Genomic DNA, 18,766 nt, shown 5'->3' with positions numbered 1-18,766 from the left:
GCGATCGGGGCTGGGCCAATTGGGGCTGGGCTGATTGGGTCCTGCTGGCCCAGGGGAGGGACAGGAGGTGGGACCACAGGAGGTTGGCCAGTTGGGAGGAGGGACCATGGGAGATTGGCTGCCTGGCCGGGGGGAGGGTCTGGCCCGGGGAGGGACCGTGGGAGGTTGACCGGCCGGCCGTGGGGAGGGACTGGGGGAGGTTGGCTGGCCACAGGAGATTGGCTGTTGGAGCATGCTGACCACCAGGGGGCAGCTCCTGCATTGAGCGTTTGCCCCCTGGTGGTCAGTGCACATCATAGCAATCAGTCAACTAGTTTGGTCGTTCAGTCGCTTAGGCTTTTATATATATAGATATTTACAATCCAACAAGACATCAAAATCAAGTCAAAGTAGATGAGAAAACAGCATACAGGGGAAAGTAAGATGAAGTCAGGGCTAAGGTTCATGGAAAATATGGATCTACTTAGTAGAGATGACTGAATTTTCTAGCAGCCAAGGCAAAGAGAAAACGATCAGTGAGGTCAGCTACTTGGGAGAGAGGCCTCCTTGTATTGCTATCTGAGGGCAGTCTTTCCTCACATCCTTTCACATGCTGTGAGCAAACTGACTGCAAAACTACCTCCTGACCACAAATATATGTATGTGGGTTCCATAAGGCCATTTCTTACAATGTCCATCATTGTACCTCACGGGCAGTGCAGTACATGTAGTCTTAAAATTCCCCAGATGAGCTGTGCTGGAGTACTGCAGTCCAAGGGTGCCCCATACTTAGATGCCTTTGGGCACAATCCTTGGGTGATTCTGTCAGCTACAATCAGTGCTGGGCAGCCCATGTTAGTGGCTACCCTCGGCTTTTTGCTGAAGTGCAGATACTCCATGTTGCCATGTTGAACACAGAGCCATAGGGTTAACAATCTCATTGGGTTAGGGTTGACATTCCCTCTTAAAACTAGGAGAGAAGCTCCCTTCCATGGAGGGTCTAAGAAATTGGGCCAAGAATCTGGGACTCAACAATTGTAGGTGAAGGCCAGCACTCACTATGGTGACTTGTTTGACTCTTCAAGCAGATTTGTTATTTTCTGGATTCACCGAGCCACAACTAGCAGTGTCCTGATCTCTTGACCATTTATTCTTAGTTTCCTTGGTCTTTTATTTAGTCAAATGTAAAGAATTATTCAGTAGCCTTCTTACTAAATAGGAAGGCTGAGAATTTAGTCTTTGCTTTTTGTTTTGATTTCTGCATGCAGAATAATACTTAATGATGCAAGAGGTGTTTGTTTTTCATGGAGTAACAATGAACTAAAACTCCTGGTGTTTTGAGATGAACTGGAAAACGCTTCCATTTGCTTGCTGCCTACTTTTATTGGAATAATCTTGGGTTGTTAGATGGTAAATGATAAGTGATGTGCCTGTACTGTTTGGGTTGTTTTGAGTATTTCTTTGAAAAACTTCCAAACACTGCCCTGTATGTATTACAATGAAAATGAGTTGTTTTTTGGTTTTTTTTTTAAAACTTCTTTCCCTCTGCCCCATTTTGGTTGTAGTGAACATTTTCTCTTTGTCGCTGGTTGAGTTTATACATTCAGAATGATGAAATTAAACTAGATGGAAACTGTTAACAGAGAATGCTCACTTGAGTTCAGGCATGAGAGATGTTCAGGTGTAAACCTGGACATGGACAAATAATTTGGGTGACATTAGCCTAGAACTAAAAGAAAGAAATTTGGGGACAAACGAAAGCACTGATAATACAGGCATAACTTGGAAATACTGAGGTTTTGGTTCTAGACCACCACAATAACACGAGTTGTAATCTTTTAGCTGATGGAGGGTCTTGCCTTCACTTTGTAAAAAATGCACATCGGTAAAGCACAATAAAGCGAAATGCAATAAAATGAAGGATGCCTGTTGCAATGGAAATTTGGTCTGTAGGACTAGTACATTTAGTATTGATATTCCATTCTTGGATGACTTGTTGCTATCATCATTGATCCATTTAAAATTGTGTATTCATTGGGTTCAGGGGATGGCGGGGAATAAAACAAATCGGAGAGCAGCTAACAGTTATTGAGTGCTTGCGAGATAGGAGATTTAATTTTAAAGCTTTTCATTATAACTCCCTTAATGCCTTGAACAGCGTTACATACTATCATCCCAGGTTTACAGATGAAGACTGGGATACCAAGAGGTGATCTGATAATCAAGAAGGAAGGAGCTGGGGTTCAAATCCATGCGGTGTGGTTCCTGGGTCTGCGCTTTTACCCTGTCTACCATATTGTCCATCTGATGGTTTAGCGAGGTACAGAGTAGAGCACATGGGAGAAGGGAGAGATGGCCTAGGAGGGGGAATTAGGCACCTTAGTATAAACCAAACTTTTATTTCAAGACTACTTACGTAGTGCCGACTATGTACCAGGCATTTCCCCTAGTGCTTTACAAATAATCACTCAATTAATGTTCATAATACCAAAAGGTAGGTGCTCTCTATTTTTGTCCTCATTGTACCGGTGAGAAAACTGAGGTCCAGAGAGGTTATGTAATTTCCTCAAGGTTGTACAGCGAGTAAGTTATACAGCCTGAGTTTGAACCCTTCCAGTCTGTATTCAGAGTCTCTGTTCTTAATCCTTCTCTTCCCAGGCCTTAAAAAGAGTTCCATTTGCAAAGGTGCATGTGGGGATTCACACACCATCAATTAGGAACATGCATGTTTCCTGATGGTGCCAGTTCAGTCATTTGTATCTGTAGAATGCTTTTTGGCGTTCAGCATATGTTCCATTCATATACTGAGCGTATATTTGTTAAATGGCTTTCAAACCACATTGCACAGGCCAGGGATTGTCATATGCCATTTACCATACAATTCATATACCATACAATTCACCCACGTAAAGTGTACAATTTAATGGCTTTCGTATCGTCACAGAGTCGTGCAGCTGTCATCACTGTCATATACCTTTGTAAAAAATTTTAACCCAGTATTTAACCTCCATTTTATGTTTCTCATCTGTAATAATACCCTCTTCCGAGGTTTGTTATTGAGGATAAATGTGATTGAGTTTATTAAGGATGTTCTGCAGATTGAAGTCTTTCTCTTCTTTATGGTAAAAAAAAATGCTAGGGATTTGGTGGTATAATAATAGCATCATAAAGCAGACCAGTTGTTTGTGGTAGGCAGGAAGGAATGCTTGAGTTGGTTTTATGCTACTATGATGATGGTACGTGTTTGTGGTTTCATTGACGTTTGGGTTTAGGGTTTCTTAAATTGATGGAGATGGATAAGCCTTGGGGGATATTTAACATTCTTCCCCTTATCAATTCTGTCCTTTTTACCGGGTGAAGAAATGGAGTCTCAGAAAAATTTATAATTGGTCCAGTTTCCCTTGAAGTCCCTTTGCATTTTGCACTATTGTAGGCCGAGGATTCTCAGCACATTGTAGTCATCTGAACAGGTATAAAAACGCCGATGCCCCGGTCTTACCCAGAGGTTCTGATTTCATTAGACTTCGGCATGGCCTGAGCCTCAAAGTTTTTTAAAAGCTCTCCAGGTGAAGCAAATGTGTTTCTAAGGCCACTGCCCGAGGCTGTTCTTGTGCTGTTTGCTTCAGTTGGTGCTCTGATGGCTCCTTGGGATAAGGAAGAATGAACACATTGGGATAAATGAACATCGCTGGTGTGTCCGTTAAAAGGAAGGGTGTGTGGGGGTCCCTATAAGTCCTCTTCATTCTTTGCTACTTAATTTCAGTCCTTCTGCCCTGTATCACCTTGGTGCTCAGACATCGAGTTTATACACTTTTGTAATTATCCTAGAATATAGGTTTTCCCACCAAAGCGGTTGAAAGCTCCTTTTGTCTCCTGCGAAGCCTCGGTGGTGTTCTAGGTCAGGGTGGGTGCCCGAGGAGGGAAACGTTGCCAAGCATAGCCCTGGTCTGGCAGCCTTTCCCCTGGGGAACCTAGTTCCGTGTGGTCCCTGTTCCCCAGTTAGGTCACCCGGCTTTGTAAGCCTTGGCCAGCAAATACAGAAGTGGGGGCTGGGCAGGGTTGAAAGTCAGTGGGTAGTGTAAGAAAATCAGGGAGCAGGTCTTTCTGGATATTGAGTTCTTTCCTGAGATTGCTGGCGGAGTCTGACTCCTGCATTTTTGAACTTTTGTCCTGTGACCAGCCTCCGCTTCTGTTGAGTTCTTACACGGTATCATTCTTGCTGTTCTCCACCGTCGATGAGGACTGGTGAGCATGGTCCCTTCCTGTGCTCCTGCAGCATAAGCACCTCTCCTTCCTGCCCGGTGTGCTTGGCTGCCTCTGGTGGGGTCTTGGAACAGAGGAACGTGTTGATTTGCTTGTGAGTAAGGAGGATGTACCCTGTCACAGGGATGTAATTCCCTTAGAAAAATATTGTGACCAATCGGTTTAGGATACAGGGCCCAAGAGTGAGAATTAAAAACAGTATAGCAATAAATGTCTTATTCAATCTCTTTCTCTCTCTCTCTCTTAATGGCTTATTTAACCAGAACTTCTGGTTGGGTCACACTGACCCAGCCAATGGTGGCTTTGGTCTGTTCCCTCAGAATTATTCCCAGTGGCTATTTTGTAGAGTGGTGGTCTGGTCTGTTGATTGGAAAACTTTAAAAGATAGAGTACTCATACTCCCCATTTCTTTTGGAAATTTGCTGGTTGAAAATAGGCCCGGATGGTTCCTTGTGACTTTAGGTGCTGACAGCATAGCAAAGTGGGCAGTGTTGAAAGTCTTAGCAATTCAACCTAAATAAACCACTCTATTTAATGACTGTTATTAGGCTGGTTGCTTTGTCTTGATTTCCACATGTAGTCACAGCTTCCACATGTTATCTGTGAAAACTGTTGATATGAGTCGGATTTCTCAAAAGACACAGTTTTATGGTAAAATATCTTCTGCATAAGACATTTACAGTACAATTTGTAAGAAAATTGTAAGTGTAGAAAATATAAGTAAATGTAGGGGAAGAAAAAGTTTTCCTCAAGCCTCTCTGGGTCTCTGGCTGGTTCTGAAAATTAAACTGACAAAGACAAATTAACAGGAGAAAAAGCATATCAATTGTATTGAATTTTTACAGTACATGAGCGCCTTCACAGGGCAATACGACCCCAGAAGAAGTGAGCAGAGCAAGAAGCTTTTATTCCTTTTAGACAAAGAAATAGTACTTTTGTGAAGAATTGACAGGAAAAAGGGTGTTAGGTTAGGGTTAGTAAATGGTGAAGAAGTAACCAGGCAGATAAGGGTTAGTTTAGCAACATCTGTTTGTACAGATTTCTTGGCCCCCAATTCCCCATCTCTGGTGATATTACTGTCTTCCCTCCTCCTGGTACGGGGAGGGTACCCTTAACCTGGGATTTTTATGACCAGTTTCAGAGAAGGAGGGTGCATTGGTGGTTGGGTAGGAGGTCACAGTGCCCTTCCTGTTTCTGCCGGGGTTTTTTTGTTGTTGTTTTTTTCAGATTTCTTCAGCTTAAGCTATTCAATATGCCAGGGTGCTGTATTTTGGGGTAGTGTGTTTAGAACTCCATCATAAGCCTATTTTGATGCATCTTTAGTGTTTTCTTCAGGATAGACATGTGATTTGCATGTGTCTGGTACTGTCCTCAGTTGTGGGCTAAGCTGCAGAGGACCCCGACTGCTCCATCAGCTCAGAACTGCTTGCTCATGTGGGAAGAGACTTTAAGAACTTTTTATTTTTTTTTAATCAGTAGCTCTGGTTTATTGAAAGAGCCCTGGACGAGAAGATGTCAGAGCCTGCGTTACAGGCCCACTGCTTCTACTGATGCTAAGAACATAGAGAAGTCTAACTTTTCTGGCTTCTTAGTCTCGCCCTTGGGAAGTCAGGGACTCTCTGTGACAAGCAAGAGGAAACATAACATATAAAAACACTTTGGGAATTATGAAGTGCTATAGCAGTGGTTCTCAACCTGTGGGTCGCGACCCCTTTGGGGGTCGAATGACCCTTTCACAGAGGCCACCTAAGACCATCGGAAAACACATATATAATTACATATTGTTTTTGTGATTAATCTGGTTTTAATTGGGAGCTTGTTAGAATTGCAGCATCTTTTGACTGACTTTGTTTTGGTCAAAAATAGAATATTGGGGACCAGCTATAATTATAAGAAATACTAATCATGCTCTGTTAACCTTGACTGCCTTGTTCTGATTAAAGAAAGGACATTCTAACCTGGCTGGGAGTTGTATGTCCCCAGGATCTGGAAGTCAACCTTGGAATGTGATCCATTCTCATTCAAGAACTGTATATTAATATGGAAAGATTAACAACCTGGTTGCCCAAACAATGGAGTCCCGCCCCAGTCCCCATTGCCTACCTCCCAATGCCTGCAATTCCTACTTTCCCATGTCCTTCTACCCAATATAAGCAGCTTATCAGGGGCTGTAGAGCAGATTTTTGTGGGTGACCTGCTGCTCTCCTAAACTGCTGGCGGTATTGGAATAAGCGCTCATATATGATTCAATCCTGTCTCTGCTTAATTGGCTCAAGTAGTGACAAGCAGCCTGGACCCATTGGTGATCTGGTTCAACTTTAGGTTGGAGATTCTGTAGCATTGGACCCTGCATTCTTAGTTAGATCCCCTGGGGATTGGATGCACAATAAAGTTTGAAGACTTTTGACTGGAACTCTTATTATTGTATCATTACATGTATCTGCCCTTTATAAACTAAGGGTACCACACCTTTTGACTTGGTTGTCTGTCAGTTCAACTTTTTGCAGAAATAAATACATAGTGACAAAATTCAACATACATTTTGGGGTTTTAGGACTCATTGGATCTCACACTGTGGCCACGGTATTATTTTGGAACACATCTCTGGATTATTGCTTAAGGGAATGTGTGATTATTCTGTAGGGGTTGTACGTTTCTCTATTTCTTTACTGCCTGCCCACACTCAAAGTTCCTGAAATGGAATTGATACCTGTTCTTTTGTTCAACATCCTTTCCTAAAGGTTACCTACCAGTGATTCCAGTCCTGATGCTGTTGGCTCATCCTTATTATTTTTGACCTCACGGGACCTGTGTCTCACCACTTCCTTAAACACCCTACATCAGCTTTCATGGTGTCCCCTTTGAGGGCCTCTAATTCTCTTATTCCGCCTTTATTTTCCTTTACAGCCTTCTTCTCGTCCTTCTGCTTCTCTCTGAAATGGTGTCCCAGGTCCCTGCCCAAAATCCTATTCCCCCTGAAAGGTGATGGCTCCACGTTCACTCCTCACGCGCCTGCCTTGCATTTTCAGCTGTTTGTTGGCAATCTCAACTTGCCCGTCTCAAAGATATTGCAGAGTCCGCTACCTAGAATTGAGTTTATCTTCTTGGTCGTGCCTCAGTGTCAGCCTGCAGCATAGTTTTCCTAAGTACCTGTTGAGAGCAACTAGGAGAGACATCACCTGCAAGAATTTGGATGTGGGCAGAGATGGGTTAGGGAACCTCTTCTTCCCTGAGAGGCATGTCCTGTCTCCTCCATCGATGTTTAGGTTGCCATTGCTTTTTAGCCACAGTATTGCCATAGCTGCTGAGCTGGTCTTGCCTTTGGTCTTGCCCCTGTACTTCTCTCTCCATTCTGTCCAGAACTGTCAAAGATGCTGCTAAGATTGGCTCTTGTAGTCATGTTAGTAGCAGTATTGTGTCCGTGGGTATAGATCTTCACAGTTTTTAAAAAATGCTTTGAAGTGTGTTACTGGGACCAACCATCTGCCAGCTCCTATACTGAGTGCCGGGCTTCCCCAAATGATAAGCTTGGGTGTGTTTTCAAGAACTCAGGGTTGACAGGGATTAAAATAAACAGAGAATCTGAAGACCCAAGTTTCATGATTTGACCTTCATCATCACCTACAAGGTAGAAAGGAAGGCGTAACCTTTTTTGACAGAGAAATTTAAGAGTGGCTGCTTACACTTCTGTAACACTCATACAAGCCAGGCACTGTTCTAGGCACTCTGTGTATGAAATAATTTAATCTTCACAGCAGTCCTATGACATGTCGTGCTGTATTGTCTCCATTATACAGTGGGGAAACTCATCTGCACAGAGAGATGAAGTGACTTGCCCAAGGTCACACCGCTTCTACGTGGCAGAGCTGTGGTTTGAACACAGGCAGCCTGGCTCCAGAGTCCGAGCACATGACCACTGTGCCACAGTGCCCTCTCTAATTTACCTGCTACACAGTGTGGATTCATGTTGCATGCCAAATGCAATTTAATCTCTTCACCCTGCTGACGCCTCCTTGGCCTTGGCTGTTGTCAAACAGTCATTCCCTTGTCGTGCCCTTCGCAGCCGTGTGTGAATGGGACCTATCCAAACCCTGTTCAGATTCCTTGCCATAAAAGCAATGGCAACAGTGTAGTGGGGAAAAAGGAGCCTGCTTGTTTAACTTAGAGTTGTCAGAGATAGGAATGTTTTTGGCCATTTCTCTATATTGGCGGGCAGATTTTGTTTATTTATTTTTTAATTCTTCCCTTCAATTTTTAGAAAAGGGGTCTTAGTTTTATTTCCCCATTCCTTGAAGCACCTGAAAGGATGTTAAAAACCCATGTCCTAAGTTTATAGTTTTTACAGTTGGTTGGTTCCAATCAAGATGCAGCCCAGTGGTGGAGGTAGGTGGCTTGCAAGGAAAGGCTAGTGAGTGATATGTCAGGTCTCTTATCTGATTCTGCCGGGCCCACCGGCAAGCACTTTCCTGCCCCGTGAGCATGCCCACACTCTTCCATTGCAGGTGAAGTTCACGCTGCGTTTGAGGATTCCATTGTCTTCCACTCGGTTCTGGAAGCAAAAGCTCAGGCCCTGGCTCTTTTTTGTGGTGGTGCTTGAAGATGTCTGTTGGTCCATTTTTGGTGTCCACCAGCACTTTAAGAAGAGGCTAGTTTTGACCTTTGTCCAATTTTCTATTAGGTTATTTGCCTTTTCATATTGATTTGTTCTATGTAAGAACCGTGGCCCTCTGTCCTACCTGTTACACATTTATTTATTTTTTATTTTTTGCAACTGATGTTTAACTGGCTCACACTCACTTTTGATTTAAAAAAATTTTATATTATATATTAATATTTTCTTTTAGCACATTCTGGGTCGTCTGTCATGTTTAAACACGGCTTCCCACCTTAATATTACACAAGAAACCACTCATGTTTTTCTAGCACTCTTTATAAGCCTCCCCCTCTTTTTAAAGATTATATCTGATTGTCTGCAGTTATTTTGATATGAGATGAAAGGTTAGGGGACCAGTTTAATTTTTGTAGTTGTCCTTCAACCCCAGTAGGTCATGAACTGTCACTAGTGCCACATCATCGGCCAGTATGGCTGCTACCAGCTCAGCCCAGACCCTCTGCTGGTTCAGATGCTTAAGCTGAGAGCCTTCCCCTAGGGCTCCGCTGTCCGCTGCTGACTCAGCCAGCGGGCCTCGGTGAACATGGAAAGGATACCAGTCGCTGGGGAGCCAGGCACTGCCAGCTTCCCTCCCAAGTTACCCTCCTTTCATTCAGTGCTCATACTCGTGTTCTCTTTCTCACAGATGAGGAAACAGGAGGTCGTATTAATGGTTAACGATGGAGTGAGAGTTAAAACGTACAATTGTAAACCCCACAAAGTAGGTGTAAACAGCATTCTATGAGGGGCATCTGGTTGTAGAATCTGGAAAATCTTCCTGGAGGAACTGGCATTTGATTTGGGCCTTTTAAATTTACTTCCAGCAATAAAGATAAATTTAGAAAGAAAAGATTGGCAGCATTGCCTGGCCAGTGTGGTTCAGTTGGTTGAGCCTCATCCCATGCACCTGGAGGTCCCTGGTTTGATCCCTGATCAGTCGTGTCACAGTCCATGGGCTGTGGCAGAGGGTGGAGGAGGGGCTCACTCGAGTGAAATCATGCAGATACTTTGGGATGAATCCAGGCTGTGCAGAGGGCTCCTGTTCTTTGTCTTTACACTTCCTCTGCGGTCCTTGGACTATTCTTCAGGTGTATGATGTTGATGCACAGAAGAATTGTGAACAGGTAGGGTACCATTTAGTGAAAGCAACTTTTCTGTTGTCTTTGATTAGCTGCTTTCCGCTGCATTTATTAAGTGAGCTGTTCTCTCTCCGAATCCATTTTAACTTCCTGTGGCAGTATTTGGGCTCCAGCCACTTGTGTGATCTCCTAAGTAGAGCCTTTCAGCACTTTATAAATATGCCATATACTTTTTATATTCCTTTGTTCCCTGTCAGGAACACACATCCCAATCTTCAGAACAGCACAATCAGTTTTTATTCATTTAAGGAGCCGTAGTAATTTGACACTTGCTAATATGTAACAAATTATATTGGGAGCGATAATTACAATTGCAGCTGGCTCCTAATTATACTGTAACCTTGATGCTTAAAAAAAAATTGAGACTGAGTTCAGCATATAATACTGGAGAATAATACTCTGCATTAGGCAGGTCTGCCTTCTAACTGAACCCTGGGCATTTATGTATCATAATGCCCAATCAAAAAGACTTTATTTTAAATTGCTTTCAGCTACAGTGCTGTCCAGTAGCACGATTCATAAGGATTGCTTGAAGTCTCCACCTTTGCTTGCCAAATTCTTGGCACATCCTCCAAGTGTTATAATTAGTGTCAAAAACTGGGCTGCAGGGTATTTTTGTCTCTGTGGTTGACTACTGCTCATTTAAGACCATGTGTCTTAAATGCCTCAGCTTCCTCATCTGAAAAATGGAGATATTAATGACTCTTCACTTTACACAGTTTTAGAGATTTTTAAATGAGATCAGATGTAAAGCCATTAGCATTACGCCTAGCATAGTGTCAAGGGTCCAGTCAAAGTTAGCTGGTCAGTGTTAGTTGCTAAAATCAATAACAAATGATTCAGCTGCAAAGACTTTGCCTCCCTCCATGACCCCTGACTCCAGCAGAATTACAATCTTAGTTCTGCAACCACTCTACCTTGTGATGATGGCATGTATCACCACACTCTTTGTAAAACCGCTTGTTGATAAGTCTGTCATTCTCTCTGCAGGCAGGGTCTCTGGTTTATTTGGCATTGTCTCCTCAATGCCTGGCACTGGGCCTAGCATACCGTAGGCTTTCCCTAGGCCAATGGTCGGCAAACTGCGGCTCGCGAGCCACATGCGGCTCTTTGGCCCCTTGAGTGTGGCTCTTTCACAAAATACCGACTTTTGCGCATAGGCCACGAAGTTTCAATCGCACTGTACATGCGCGCCCGCATGTGGTATTTTGTGGAAGAGCCACACTCAAGGGGACAAAGAGCCGCATGTGGCTCACGAGCCGCAGTTTGCTGACCGCTGCCCTAGGCCATTGTGCAGCATGAATGAGCCAGTGGAGCAGCACCATCTAAGGCAGTGGTTCTCAGCTGGGGCTGGGGTAGTTTTGCCCCCTGATGCTATTTGGCAATGTCACATCTGGGAGGAGGGGATTACTACTGGCACCTGGTGAGTACAGTCCAGGGATGTTGCTCAACATCCCACAAGGCACCAGCCAGCTGCCTACAACAAACAATACTCTGATCCCAAATGTCTGTAGGTCCAAAGCTGAGCAACCTGCCTGCCTGGCTGTGGCATTGTGGGAAAGGGGTGGGCCTGGAGCAGATCAACCTGTTTGGCCCGCAGTTTTCTCCGATGTAAAGGAAGATAATCCAACCTGCTTTAAGGATTCTCTGAAAGAAAGGGAGATTCTATGGGCGTGTGCCTAATGACTGCCTAGTCAGGTTCATCTTGGTGGTCCTGGCTATCCATGATTTAAAAAAAAAAAAGACTTTATTTTAGTTTCATAGCAAAATTGAAAGGAAGGTTCAGAGATTTCCCATATACCAGCTGCTTACACAGATTCCTAGACTCCCCCATTATTATCATCAGACACCAACAGAGTGATAACATTTGTTACAATTGAACCTACGTTGACACATCATTGTTACCCAAAGCCCATGGTTTATAGTAGGGCTCACTCCTGATGTACATTCTGTGGGTTTAAACAAACTTTATAATGACATGTGTCCATACAGAGTATTTTCTCTGCTCTAAAAATCCTCTGCGCTCTGTCTATTCTCTTTCTCTACATCCTAACCCTGTCAACCACTGATCTCTTTCTTCTTTGCCTTTTCCAGAATGTCATGCAGTTGGAACCATACAGAATATAGCCTTCTCAAATTGACTGCTTTCACCTAGTAATATGCATTTAAGTTTCCTCCATGTCTTTTCATGGCTTGATAGCTCATTTCTTTTTAGGACTCAATAATTTTCATTGTCTGGAGGTACCATAGTTTATGCATTAATTGTCAGGATGTTTGTCAAATGTGTGCAGGTGTTTGTATAAATATAAGTTTTCAACTCCTTTGGGTAAATACTATGAAGTATGAATGCTGGCCTAGGTCGCAGTTCGATTCCCTGGTCAAGGCACATGCTTGGGTTGTGGGCTTGATCCCCAGTGTGGGGCGTGCAGTAGGCAGCTGATCAGTGATTCTCTCTCATCATTGATGTTTCTATCTCTCTCTCCCCTCCCTTCTCTGAAATCAATAAAAAATATATTTTAAAAAAAGAAGTATGAATGCTGGATCGTATGGTGAGAGTATGTTTAGTTTTGAGAGAAACCTCCAATCTGTCTTCTAGAGTGACTGTACCGTTCTTCTTTCCTGCCAGCAATCTATGAGACTTCCTGTTGCTGCACATCCTCACCAGCATTTGGTGTTGTCACTCTTCCAGATTTTGGCCCTTGTAGTAGTTGTGTAGTGATATCTCGTTCTGATTTGTGATTCTTTGATTGCATATATGATGGGGAGCATCTTTTCACATGCTTGTTTGCTGTCTTTATATTTTCTTTGGTTTGCTTTCTGTTAAGGTCTTTGGCTCATTTTTTAATTGGGTTGTTTGTTTTCTTATTGTTAAGTATTATGAGTTCTTTATATATTTCGGATAACAGTCCTTTATTTGCTATTCTTTTGCAAATATTTTATCCCAGTCTTTTCATTCTCTCAATTCATTCACTTATCTTTTCATTCTCTTGATAATGTCTCATAGAGCAGAAATTTCTATTTTAATGAATTCTAGTTTATCAGTTCTTCCTTTCATGGATCATGCCTTTGGTGTTATATTTAAAAGTCTTTGCCAAATCCAAGGCCATCTAGGTTTCCTACTATGTCTTCTTTTCTAAATTTATTTATTGATTTCAGAGAGAGAGGAAGAGAGAGAGAGAGAAATATCCATTTGCTGTTCCACATATTTATGCATTCATTGGTTACTTCTTGCATGTGCTCTGATTGGGGATTGAACTCGCAGCCTTGGCATATTGGGGTGGTTCTCTAACCAACTGAGCTACACGGCCAGGGCTACTTTTTTTTTAAATATCTTCTTTTTACATTTTAGCTCTGTGACCTCTATATATCTTTGAGTTTTACATTAGCTTTATGGTCCATTTTGTTCTACAGCTCTTGGGTATCTGTTCTGGGTTTTCTTTCTTTCTTTTTTTTTTTTTTTTTGGTGTGTGTGTGTTTTCCTCCAAATCTTTTTTCTCTTTGCTTTTCAGTTTTGGAAACTTCTATTGAAACTAGAGGCCAGGTGCACGAATTTGTGCACCAGTGGGATCCCTCGGCCTGGCCTTTGGGATCAGGCCGAAACTGGTTCTCCGACATTCCCCGAGGGATCCCAGATTGCGAGAGGGTGCAAGCCAGGCTGAGGGACCCCACTGGTGCATGATCAGGGCCGGGGAGGGACACAGGAAGGCTCCAGGGCATGTCCAGTCTGTCTCATTCAGTCCCAATCGGCCGGACCCCAGCAGCAAGCTCAGGGAGTCGGAGCGTCTACCCCCTGGTGGTCAGTGCATGTCATAGCGACTGGTCGACAGGTCAGTTTTCTGCCCCCTGGTGCTCAATAAACGTCACAGCGAGCAGTTGAGTGGCCTTAGCATATCATTAGCATATTATGCTTTGATAGGTCGAATGGCTGACCAGACAACTGGACACTTAGCATATTAGGCTTTTATGATATAGGATACTCTTAGTCTCAGATTCTCTCCTCAGCTGTGTCCAGTCTACTAATAAGCTCATCAAAACATTCTTCTTTACTCTTTCAGTAGTTTTTGATCTCTGGCATTTCTTTTTGGTTCTTTCTTACAATTACCATCTTTCTGCTTACATTGCCCATCTCTTCTTGCATACTGTCTACTTTATGCATTAGAACCCTTAGCACATGAATCATAGTAGTTTTATATTCCTGGCCTGATAATTTCAACATTCCTGCCATATTTGAGTCTGATTTTGGTGGTTGTTGTGTCTCTTCAAATTGTGGTTTTTGGGATGTCTTGTAATTTTCCGTGGTGGCAGACATGCTGTACTGGGCAAAAGGAACTGCTCTAAAGAGGCCTTTGGTGATGAGAAGGTAGGAAGTAGATTAGGTGTCAGTCCATTAGAGAGCCTGTGTCCCTGGATAGTATATTTCACATGTGCTTCTCAGTGTTTTCTCCCTCTTAGATGGGAGAGGATGGCTGGAGATGTCTGGAGTTTGGGATTGCCTTCCCTCTGGTCAGTTAGGCTCTGAGAAATCCCCAGCAGCTTAGGCTGTCATTAGATCATTTCTCCGGAGGGCAGACCTTGGTATAAAGAAAAGAGGTGTCCGATGGATTTCAAAATGGTTTTCCTCTCTTCCTGCTGCAGAGCAAGGTGTTTCTTTCATCGATGATTCCTTGTGGGGACCAGGTGGAGTTCCAGGAGTCTAAACTCACCAAATGTGGGGAACCCCCTATGTCTGGGTCCCTTAGAGTTTTAAAACATCTATCTTGTCCACAGGTGTGCCTCCATGCTCAGACATCGGTTCCCACGGAGGTTTCAGTTCACAGGTTTCTGCTCTGGTCAGCTATGATTCCCTGCTCTGCCTTTCTGTGCCTCTAATTTTGGGGGCAGTGGTTTTCCTAGTGACCTCACTTTTCTATTGGAAACTTCTACTGAAATATCCCTAGTCTCAGATTCTAGGTAGAGTTGTTGATTTTTCAGCTTTTCACTTGTTGGTTAGATACAGTAGCAGCTTCTAGGCTCCTCACCTGCTGGACTGGAAGTCAGAAGTCTCCCCACCATCTTTTGTCTAACATTTCTGTATTGGAGAAAATCTCCACATTATAGGGCCTGCCTGCCAGAATGAATGAGTCAGAACTCAGTTCCCACCTTTCCTTGCAGCCAGAACAAAAGCACATGACCTAGCTCTGCCAATGAGAGGCTGACGCTTGGCTTTGATTTGGAAGAGAGCAACATGAGGAAGCTGCTTGTGTGTGAAGTTCCCATGGCAGCTGACCTGATAGGGAGCTAGGCTACCTGCTTTTGTTGTGAGATCGGAGGTAGATTTCTCAGCAAGTGATTCTGGGATAGTTTCCGGCGTCTCTGGTGGAAACTTAGCCTCAAGCTGATTCTTCAACCTTCCTAACGAGACTGTGATTATCCAGTAGAATTCTAATAAACGATTTTTCCTCTTAGCTTGCCAGCTTTTATTGTTATTTCTAAGTTGAATACATGCTGGACCTCCTCGCCTTCCATTCCTCTTTGGGATTAGAGATATCACGGAGGTGCTCTCAGCTTACATTTTTTAAAGAGTAGCTAATAATCACTACCAACAATAGCTATCACTTCAGGATTCACAAAGTTGGTTGTGTGTGTGTGTCTGTGTCTGTGTGTGTGTATGTGTGTGTGTTTTAATTCTAATTGATCCTCAAGATAACTTTTTGAAATAGATAAATAGATTTTGGCATTTCCCCCATTTTATAGATGAGGAAAGTCAGACTCAGAGATGTTAACTGACTTGTCCAAGGTTCAAGTTAGCAGCACACTGAGACTCAAATATTTATTCTCAAGCTGGGGATGTCTGTTTATGGCAAGGTGAGCAAGCACCTTCAACTATCTCCATAAGAAATTAAAAATATAAACAGAAAAATACCTATTTCAGAAAGACTCATACTGTCTCTTGTCAAATTATTACTCTTGGGAACATTTACTGGAATATTGGCTTTAGCTTAATAACAATATTAATAAAGTCTAAAATTAGTGTGCTTAAAGCTATTTTGGCATAACAGAACATAGCTAAAACATTGACATTCATTTTTTAACTGTGATACTCTCCTTGTGAATATCAGAATTTTATGGTGATGGTGTTATGGTTGTTTAATGTTTGTCTACAATAGCACAGAGTTAAATCCACCACATTTCACAACCTACTGAATCATTTGATAAACATCTCCCACAGCCTTGAAATGACCTGCTTGTGTAATTACCCAGTGGGTTAACATTTGTGATGTCTGGTGCTTTGTAAGTCAACTATTGAGTGACATGAACTTTTGGGATGGATTACACAAAAATGTTGTGGTTTAAAGAATACTTAACAAGGCATCTTATCTGTATGCTAATTTATATTTCAATGACTTTTTTTGTAATTCCTGCTTTTTTATTAGAAATTAGGGAAACTGTAGAATGAGGAATGAGTGACTCAGTGAATTCAATGAAAATTATTTTTCTTAAATTTTATTAGACACCTCTTTCTTCCTCCCAAGTTAATGGTAACTGTGGTTTTGGGGAATTCTAAACTTTCTTTTGTAATTACTGATTGTATCAGTCAAGGTTCACTTGCGGAGAACAGAATCCACTCTAGCTGGGTTAAGCAGAGGGAGTTTTATTACAGGGTATTAAATGGCTTCCAGAATTTGTTGGGAAGGTGAAGAATCAGACTTTCGGTTGAGCTCTCAGGAATGACTTCCAGAGCATCACAGCAGAGCAGGCCACCAAGGGAATAGCTGCCTCTTGTGCAGTCATGAAACCACCTAACAAATGGCGAGTGTTTCAGAACCATGCTGCCGTTGACATGGCTTCGAGGTTGCCACTGGAAAATCAGACACTTTGTATGATGGTGCTTGCTAAGACACAGCAGAAGTATGGCCCCTAATTTCCCAATCTCTGCTTTCCAAAACTCTGGCTTTTAAATCTACCCAACTTCACCTAATAGGGCAGCACCTAGACCACATAGCTGCAAGGGAGTCTGGAAAATGTAGTTTTAGCCTTCCAGTCTTTATATTTATAGTACAGGAAGGTACATGGGAAGAAGCTTCTAAGTTGTTAGGTCACACCCAGTAGTACTTTCCATTGAGATTTTGATCTACCTACTACACTTATTTCCACAGGTACAAAAGACTATGCAGGGACATTTCTCCCTCCACCTCCTATTCTGGCTTGTCACTGCATGCCTGCATGTGTGTATGTGCACATCTTTCTCCACCGCCCCCCCCTCCCCCCACATGGAGTAGCCTGCTTTGGATGAGCTGTCTCTTCTGTTTTTTTGTTTTTGTTTTTGTTTTCAGATCTAAGGTAAATAATTACTTCATGACAAGTAGGGTTTTCAGTGTAAGCTTGTCTTGGTTTTCAGACCTTTAGCTTTTTTTGGGGGGGCGGGGGGAGGGTGTTGGGGGAAGTATTGCTAAGTGAAGGCTGTGTTGTGCAGTTGGTGAAGTAGCAAGCTGAGGTAAGGACCTTGGGTTCTAATGTAGTGGTTCTCAACCTAGCCAAACATTATACTCTCATGAGGAAGCTTTAAAGATAGCCTAATTCGATTGGCCTCTGGTAGGACCTGAGTACTGACAAAATTTAAAAGCCCCTCAGGTGACTTGGATGAAACAGAGTTGGACATTAGCTAAAGTTGTGGTTCTTAAACTTTAACAGGACCAGGATCAACTGCAGCAGTTCTCAACCTGTGGGTCGCCAACCTGTGGGTCGCAACCCCTTTGGGGGTCAAAGGACCCTTTCACAGGGGTCACCAAAGACCATCGGAAAACACATATATGATTACATATTGTTTTGTGATTAATCACTATGCTTTAATTATGTTCAATTTGTAACAATGAAAATACATCCTGCATATCAGATATTTACATTACGATTCATAACAGTAGCAAAATTACAGTTATGAAGTAGCAACGAAAATAATTTTATGGTTGGAGGTCACCACAACATGAGGAACTGTATTAAAGGGTCGAGGCATTAGGAAGGTTGAGAACCACTGAGCTAGAGGACTTGCTAAACCATAGACAGCATTCCCTTAATAGTGTATGCACTTTTGTCATAAAATATACCCATATTCCTTATGATTGAGCTTGAAATCCATTGAGATTTCAGACCTAGTCATATCAAACCAGGGAGAAAATTTCCTCATGGAATGAAATGAGCACATGTGCTCTGGCAATCGGAGCTGGTGAGCCAGACTGCCCAGAGTGGATTTAATTCCTACTTAAAATATATATATTAAAAAAATATTGATTTCAGAGAGGAAGGGAGAGGGAGAGAGGATAGAAACATCAATGATGAGAGAGACTCATTGATCAGCTGCCTCCTGCATGCTCCCTACTAGGTATTAAGCCGGCAACCCGGGAGCCTGCACCCCCAATGGAGGGTGGTCTGGCACTATGTGCCCTGACCACGGACTAGAACTGTGACCTCCTGGTTCATAGGTTGACGCTCAACCACTGAGCCACATGGGCCCGGGCCATGGAATCTACTCTTACAATGCAAATTTAAGAAGCGTAATGATAAAATCAGGCAATTAGATTTTAAGACTTGTAGCTTTAAACAGTTACATGCTGTTAGTATATGAGAAAAATATATATAACAGTGAAAGTAAGTCTTCTGAAAGTAATCTACAGTTTGCTGACTCTTCCAAAGCCCCGTGAACTAAAGCTTCTCAAGTGATGCACACTGTGCCTGCTGAGCAGTGATTCTGAGTTGGCTA

Source organism: Myotis davidii, unplaced genomic scaffold (assembly GCF_000327345.1).
Source record: "Myotis davidii unplaced genomic scaffold, ASM32734v1 scaffold187, whole genome shotgun sequence".
NCBI classification, from domain to species: domain Eukaryota; kingdom Metazoa; phylum Chordata; class Mammalia; order Chiroptera; family Vespertilionidae; genus Myotis; species Myotis davidii.
Note: the sequence above shows the minus strand (reverse complement) of the source record.